Raw genomic sequence first — 8,618 nt, 5'->3', positions numbered from 1 at the left:
GCTGATGTCCCACACTTGAACAGCCAAGAAATACCAGACATGAAAATGGAATAACTGAGTTATTCTAGATGTTAATGCTTCTTTATTTCTAATAAAAGCAATGTGGAATGTAAATTCCACTCAAATGACAAGTCAACCCCATGAATTAAAACTCCAAATGGTTTTATAAAATGATTAAATCAACATGTGTGCACTTTTTTAGGACCTTGGAAAGGATTTCAAAATAAATGCAAAACCCTGGTCCTATCAGTAACTATAAAAAATATGCAATATCAGGGAAAGGTCTCAGCAAAGTGAGAAAAGCACAGATGTGCAAACAGAGCTGAGCAGAAATGTGCGTGTGGCTCATTCACTTGTTTGCCAGAGTGTCGTTACTGCCGTACCTTATTTACAGATAAAAAACAGCATATCCTTGCAGTCATGTGGTGTTGCTGGCTCCTGAACTTCCTGCTTATCTGACAGGTTAACCGGCAATTCTGGGCACAAATAATTTGGCTACTTTGGCAGTCAGCTCTTGGCCCAGGGAAACTCCTTTATTGAAAGAAAGAAGCAGCCAGACGGGAAAACAGCTCTCAAGGTTGGTGTTTTTCTGCTTCCTTTTCAGTCCCAAGAGTGCTAAAAGTGGGAGAGGTTGTGGTGAACAAACAAAGCCCTGCTGCCCGCCTACATTCCTGGGTTAATTTGATGCCACTGCACAGCTCTGCCATGTCGGTGGGTGCAGGATGAGAGCAGCACAGCTGGAGGGGCCCCGTGGTGTCCTTTAGCACTGTCCCCTCCTTGGTCACATGGGGACTGGGGCTGGCAGCAGAGCAGAGCAGCTGGAGGCTGCTCAGGGCTGCAGTCAGCCCCAGGAATGCGGGAAAACCATGGAATTGCACCCAGAGCCTGCAGCAGCTGCTGCTGCACAGGACTGGCCCTGGGTTTGGGATTAAAGCAGGAAACTGGGAGGGTCCTCCTCTGTGGGAACCCCAAAAAGGACAACTAACTGATTGCTGATGGGGGAAAATGTCATGGTGTTGGTCCTAAAAGCAAAATGAATAATTCTAGAAATATTTGGGTTGCAGGGACCTTAAGGATCATCTCTGCCATGGGCAGGGGTGACACCCACTGGAGTAGTTTGTGCAGGAACTGCTCTGAAGAATGGATACGCACTTAAATATGTTGCAATAATTTACAGTCATGTTTAAATGCTGCGAAATCTCACCTTAGACAACCCCAGAAAGGACATGCAAACACCTCTGTGTAATACTGGGGGATGCTGAGGGGCTCTGCAAAATTCACAGGCACAGGGAGAGGCCAGGGGATGCTTTGCACCCAGCTTATGGGGGGTCACCCCCATGCAAAGGGGAACAGTGTAGGAACAAGCAGAGCTGCAGGAGAGGAAGAGACGTTGTCTAGATCTAGTGTGGTCAAAAAAAAATCAATGTCAACCTTAAAACTGCACAGGAGTATTGGAGGGACAATTAGCATTGTGTGATGCAAACCAACAAGATCATGAAACTGCAATCAACTCTTTTCTCTTTAAAGTGTTAGCAGGGCATCAAGGTGGAATGATATATTTTTTAAGTCCATTGCTTGATCCCAGTGGGAGTTTCCCAAGCATCAAAAATCCAGCTGTAAACAATGCACAGCTGTGCTGTGATTTGCAGCTCCTGTTTTCTTCTGATCTCACTCTCAGGGGTCTGTGCAGGTGTGTTACAAACACCAGAAGTGGAGCACTCCCCTCTGAGCTCATCTCCTGCTCCTCCAGGGCACAGGAGGGTGGGTGGCCAGAGGGTTGATACTTCAGGAGTGTTCTCCTTTGTGCTGTGGTCGTGCCATGAGAGCAGCAAAGCTCAGACCTTGAGATTTGCCATCACTTCCAACCTGCTTCTTGCTTCTGCTCTGAGATTTCAGGGCTGGGGAAGCTCCTTTGGAGGGTCTTTGCAGATAAACCTTGGTCACAGCTCACCAAGGCCCTGCTGATACTGATGACTTAGGATCTGAGCTTTTCCATTTCCATGTATGTGTAGCCCTGCAGCTCTTCAGTGTGTAACTCTGAGCTCCACACCCAGTGCCAGCTGCTGCTTTCCCATTCTGGGCAGACACAACAATTCCTCCCCAGGCCTGGCAGCCAAGGACACCTCCCTGCCTCAGGGCCAGAGATGGAAACAAAAGTGAGCTGGGGGAGCAAACTGGGGGTCAGTGACTGCATGAGCTGAAGCTGGAATTGGAGGATGAAGCCCCAAAATGCAAATGGCCCAGACTTATCCAAGTGTGAAACCCGTGAGCCTTGGAGCATTTTGGGTGCAGCCCTGGGGGGCTTGGCCTGCCCTGGATGTACCTGAAGGGCCTGCAATAAACAGAACTGCTTTTTATTCCCTGCACTCTGGCTGCCCTCTGGTTTTAGGTAATCCTGATAAAAGGCATCAACACCCCAGAGCTTTTGCAGTTAAAATTTCCAATTATTAATGTAACCTGCCTGATAGCCCTGAGGAGTGGCTCTTTCTTCTTCTCCAGCTTCCTCAGGACACAGTGCTCAGTTTTCCCCTTCTCCCTTCCCTTTTCTCTCCCAGCTGACCCCAAGGGCACCTGCAGCAGCCAGGGCTGGCACAATTAATGAAGTTAATCATTACCTGCTGCAGCTGTGAGGTCGATGCTGCAGGTAACCCAGCTGATTAACACCTGTGATCCTGTAGTGCTGCTTGGTTAAATCTTTGCATTCTTCCTCCTGGATTAATGCCATTTTATAGATTTGTGCTCAGGTTTTTTGGATCCTGGAGAAGCCAGGCTGCTCCAGAGCTCCTCAGATTCTCAATCTCTGCATAAACACTTTTCCATAAGCAGCACTCTTGTTTCACGGAGCAATAGCAGCAAATCATTGCATTTCTAAGAATTCTGAAAAATAAAGTTCCCAGGCTTTACCAGCTGTAAAACCCTCAGAAAGGCTTCTCTTCCCTTTTCTGCACTCGGGTTTCTCTGGCAGAAGTGTGGCTGTTACACAGCAATTTTCTTTCCATGTTTTTAAAGTGGCTGATTTTAATTTGGATGTATTTTCCCCTGCAAATCCTTTCAGTCAATATGGAATTACATCAAGCAGCTTTTTGAAAAGAAATTGTGTGTCTGGAGAAGTTTCCACTCTGTGTGTGTGTATTTTACACAAACTATTTACTTTTTATGTCTTGGTGGCACTATCATTTTTGATGACCTGTGCTCTACCAGACTGACCTCAAAGACATAAAATGAAAAAAAATGTTGTAATAGTTTTCATCTTTCCACATCAAGAGTGAAGCTTTGAAATAAGGACAGGGTGGACAAACTTTACTTGGATGATGGGAGGAAAGTAATTTTTTTTCTTATCCCCAAAAAGCTGAAAATAGGTTGGAGTTGCTTAGAAATGTATTTCCTTCATATAAGTGTAAAATGCATGTAGTGTATTTTACAATTTCTTCCCATTAAGAAAGGGAAGAAATTGCAAAATTTATAATAAAAAGGGATTTGTGTAGGTTTACCTGGAAAGGGCAGTAAAGTTTCCAATCATAAGTGACTGTCAAATGCTCTTCCATAAAGGACCATCAAAACTTCTCAACTGCTAATCTTGAATAGAAGGTGAATTCTTTGCATGTGCTACATAAAACCTGAAATAAAATACAATTATTGGCTTCAGCTCTCCATTATTCTCAAAACGGTAAAAGTACTGTGTCAGTTGGGAAAGCTCCCAACACATTTTTAGAAAAATTAGGTAGTTTAGGTGTCCTCCACCAGGCAGCATTATTTATAATGCAAATTAAAATATTCCAGAGTCCCACATATCAAATTTGATTTTCTGAGATCATGACTGCATCAACTGGCAATGGAAATTAAATATTCATCTTTGTTTTCTGTCAGTTCTTGCTGCTGTGGTGCCTATGAAATAACACCTCCAAGAGAACATTTGGACTGACCATTAATCAATTTCTGTTCTGAATAGTGAGCATTCATTGTATTCAGGATTTTTATCTTGTTTTATGTGCCCCAGATGTTTGAGTCAGGTTTCTCTGACCACTGTGCCCATGGCAGCCTGTCGCCTTTTGGGACATGGTACAGCTGAAATGGTCAAAAAGGAGCAGAGCCCTGTGTAAAACTGCTTTTACACTTTTCAGAGCTCTTGCTGCCCTGAAGACATTCCTGTCTGCTCCTTCAGAACATTTTCCATATCTTCTGTCTCATGACTGAAACAATTCAAAATCAAGAGGATGTGCAATAACACTAAACATTTATTTGGGCTTCATCTTTTTGCCATGAAACACATTAACCATTTGGGGATGGTTTTGAAGAATAAGCCAAGACATTTTTACTGAGTTGCTTAATTTTTTTTTTTTTTTTATCAGCCAAACATCCACCTCTGAATCCATTAGTATCTCTATTGGTAGACTCATAAATCTTTATCTGGATGGAAGTTCCTCCACTGTTTTTTCCAGTTGGCTCCATTTGCTGGCTTATTTCCATGCTGAACATCTGCACACATTCGTGGTGTCACTTAAACTTTCAAGACAAAGTTTACTTTGGATTTAAAGAATCTTTTTGATGCCATTCATTCACACATAACAGCAACATTTTCCACAGCACCAGCATAGCCCCCACAATATATATATATACAAGGGAAAAAATATGTTTTATCTACCTTGCAGAGCTTCAGACTGGCAGGATGTTTAAAAGAAAAAATGTCTTTGATCTGATTTATAAGAAATCACAAATAATACAGATTTCCCCCTCGGGATATTTCTAGTGAAGTGGAACCACATGGAGATTGAGCTCCCTCCTGGTGTGCCCTGGCCGTCTTGGGATGCTGTTACAATTTGGGGCTCAGGAGCCTGAGCTAAAGCAAGCACCAGGATTTATTGCAGAAGAGAAGTGCAGAATATTTGCTGAGAAAGCCAGGACTTCGTGCATTATGCCAGGGATTTAAAGGGACAAAAAAATCCATCCCAGCAGCAAATCTTGGGGCACTCCACATTAACCTCTCTGTATGGCAAGAATTGGAACTTTTTTCTTCTCCTTTGTTTTCCCTATCTCACCAATGCATTTTAATCCATGGCAGAAAATTACCTTTTACCCTGCAGTTTTCAAATTTCCCTAATAAGCTTTGGGGATGGATTGGGTCAAAAGCCTTCTAGAACCAGCACTGGATGATCTCCTTCAGATTGCTTTAATTCTGTGGACCTTCCAGATGGCACTCAACAGATCTGTGGGGCAAGATTTTGAACGAGTCCAAAGGAAGAGCGAGGAGTTCCCCCTCTTTCCCCACTTTGTAGATATTCTGGAATTAAATATTCACATTTATCAACCCATCTGAGACTCTGAACTCGACATAGCAGCAGCTGCTTGTTGATAATTTAGACAGGAGGAAATCTGAAAATGCCCAGCGTATAATTACCCTCTTTGTGAAAGGACAGATTCACATCTCGGTGAAATAGATGGACAGGAGCAGGCTCTGAAGTGATGCTGTGAATTTCAGTAGCTAAAAAAATCTGGTTGTATCCTTAGGGAGACTATTTTAGGAGAGAAAAGCACTGCGCAGCACATAATCTGCTACTGAAGTTGTGCTCTACAAGCCAGGACAGCCCCGGCTCCCACCTGGGAGCTGAATAACCTGAGTTGTGTTCCTTGTGTTCTAACAACTCCTGGTCTGCTGTATTCCCACCGAGGTGCATGAAAGAAAAGGATTCTTCCTCCTTCTACTTTTCAAGCTGAGCTAAAAGCTTTTTTCCTTGGAGTGCTTTGAGGGAAGGTAGGAGATGGTGGGTGTACTGAGAAGGAAAGCGCACAACGCGGAAAAGCTTCTCAGCACCAGGGAAAAAGTTCAAGGGTAGTTGGGGAAGAATCCTAAAATCTTTGTGAATGTTAGAGGAGAATAAACAATCAGATGCTCAGAGATGTAAATTCAAGTAAATCATCTGCAAATGCGACTTTCAGTAATTGGCTCTAAATCTAAAGATTTGGGGTCCTGGTTTGGATTTGTGTGGTGGAATGGTCATCTGTCACGCCACAAACCCCTAAAACTGGTTTTATCCAATTACCTGCATTTCTGAAGGAAAGAATCGGGATCCAGCCTTGAATCTTTGCCAGTTTTGCCTTTTCCTTTATCACATGGGAGGCTGGTAGGTTGTGGGTTCAAAAGCAAACTACAAGGAAGTTTTCCTTGGCTCCTGGAATTTTTCACATGGATCTAGCACCAGATGTTCTGGACTCTGAATGTTTACAAGGTTGCAAAAAGTGCTCAGATCAATTTAAAGAAGAAACAACCTCTGGGTGGCAATAGGAGACAAAAACATTACCTCTTACTGAGATTCAGGTTTTTGTTGGCCAGAAAGATTCACTTGTGTAATTCTGTGCTTGGCTGCTCTTCTACTTCTGCAAACTTCCCCAACACTTGGAGAGAGTCCAGGGGAGGCACCAGAATGATCAGAGGGATGGAGCAGCACTGCTGTGGGGAAAGGCTGGGAGAGCTGGGATTGATCATCCTGGAAAAGAGAAGGCACTGGGGAGAGTTTATGTGGCCCCTTCTGAAGGAGGGCCTAAGATAAGACTGGAGAGGGAATTTTTGTAAGGACATGGAGTGACAGGGCAAGAGAGAATGGCTTTAAACAAAGAGAGAAGAGGTTTAGATGGGATATTGGGAAGGAATTGTTCCCTGTGAGGGTGGGAAGCCCTGGCACAGGTGCCCAGAGCAGCTGTGGCTGCCCCTGGATCCCTGGCAGTGCCCAAGGCCGGGCTGGACAGGGCTTGGAGCAGCCTGGGACAGTGGGAGGTGTCCCTGCCATGGCAGCGGTGGCACTGGATGATATATAAGGTCCCTTCCTACCCAAACCATTCTGTAATTTTATAATTTGTTGACTTACCTTTGTTCAGATTCCACATGGCCATTCTTGAATATTCTTCATTTAATGAAAACTGTTTTTCCTCCTCTGCAATTAACACATCTTTTTAATCAGAGTGGGAAAGTAACTCTGGGTCACTCCACTGCCTGAGGTGCTCAGTCCCATAGGAACAAATCTGATCAGTTTAGCTGTGGTGTACTTACAAAATGTGCAATGGGAAATCTGAAAAAATTGATTTTGTTTAGAAGTTTGCAAGAAAAATAAATAGGTTGGGTATAAACTGTCAAAAACCTGCCAGTTTTTGGGTGAGCTGTTCAGTGTTTACATCCTAAGGTTATGCTGATGGCTGATTTATTTTTATTTATTTTATTTTTATTGTTTCATTCGCATTATTTTAATACTTTTGGTTTTTCTGTTTATTTTTATTCTTTTTCCTACCCAGTTTCATGGCCAGCAAATACTACCAGTGGCTTTCAAAGTGAGCCAAAATTGGGTGAAAAATACTGAGCTGCATAATCACAAGTGAAAATGAGTCTGAGGGAAATGGTTTTCCAGGATTTCAGGGTCTTCCCAGACAAACTGGAGCCAGGAGCTGAGCACAGCTCTGTGGTGATGTGCATTGCTTAAGGGCAACAGCACAACCTGGTGGTTTCTGGTTATTCCAATGCATCAGGATCTGCAGAGGAATTTCCCTTCCCCAGAACCCAGCTCGTTGCCTGCACAGAACTGAAGCCTGTTTTCTTTAATTCATTTGTAAGGTTCCATTTTACCCGAGTTTTTCAGAATAAATAGAAACCAGCAGACTGCAAGGGCATATGCAAAAAAGGTGAAGTAACAGGTCCTTCCCAACATCCCTGATTCTGAAACCTCAAGGTGCTGCATATGTCTGAATTTTGCTTTCAAGATAATAACTAGAGGGATATAAGTGAGAAAAAAAACAAACTTGCAATATGTACTATGAAAAATCTGAGGGAAAAAAAAAGGACAAAAGGAAAGTGTGAGCAGAAAAATTGGAAGTTTGACTATGAGAAATTTGGGGGAAAAAAAGGACAAAAGGAAAGTGTGAAAAGAAAAAAAGCAAGTTTGCCTTGCTTTTTCTATTATGACAATGCCAAACAAAGTATATAATGCATTTACATAGACCGAATATTCAGATACCAATAACAATATTTATTCTCTTTCTTGTGTGTCTTCAGGGTAAGTGGTGTTGGTCAGAGTGTAACTTCTGAGGTGGCAGTGAAATGAAACGGGTGGCAAATTGCTCAGAGAAAATTTTCAAATAAAATTAATTACATTTTCTGTTTGCTTGGTTGTGAAGCACAGGCTGTGTGATTGCTAGCAATGCAGATGTGGGTGCTGAACAAAACATCTTGCAAACTACATGTTCATTTCATTTTCTGATCATGTGGGATGGGACAAAAGCCACTGACTGTGACTAGAGAGGGGTTTCATGGAATGAAAGAGTTATAGAAAGGTTTGGGTTTGAAAGCAACCTTAATTTCATCCAGTTTCACCCCTGCCATGGGCAGGGACACTTTCCACCACCCTGGGTTGCTCCAACCCCCATCCAGCCTGGCCTTGGGCACTTCCAGGGAATGGGAGTCCCTGAGTTAAGCTCAGTCCTGCCTAACTTAATACAAAGAACCTTTGATTTCACCTGTGTGGCTTTGGAGCTCAGGGCAAAGAGACTTTCAAAGCCACTGGAGGACGGAAGTGCTTTGGAGCAAACGGCTCATTATTTTTATGCAGTGAATATTCCTATGGGATTGTCTCCACACG

General features: G+C 43.2%; 1 protein-coding gene across 3 annotated transcripts in view; it reads left to right on the top strand.

The window, feature by feature from the left end:
• The first annotated feature begins 392 nt into the window (after positions 1 to 392).
• The window catches only part of BCHE (butyrylcholinesterase), a 48,001-nt gene continuing 39,775 nt past the window's right edge, over positions 393 to 8,618 (top strand). Inside the window, exon 1 of one of the 3 annotated variants that reach the window (XM_039713825.1) lies at positions 393 to 577. The gene's annotated coding sequence lies outside the window, so the exon portion shown is untranslated. The remainder of the gene's footprint in view (positions 578 to 8,618) is intronic. The other 2 variants (XM_039713828.1, XM_039713826.1) reach the window with 2 other exon arrangements.

Source organism: Passer montanus, unplaced genomic scaffold (genome assembly GCF_014805655.1).
Source record: "Passer montanus isolate IOZ18808 unplaced genomic scaffold, ASM1480565v1 scaffold29, whole genome shotgun sequence".
In the NCBI taxonomy this organism is placed as follows: domain Eukaryota; kingdom Metazoa; phylum Chordata; class Aves; order Passeriformes; family Passeridae; genus Passer; species Passer montanus.
The sequence above is the reverse complement of the archived record's forward strand: the minus strand, read 5'-3'. Positions and strand labels throughout refer to the sequence as shown.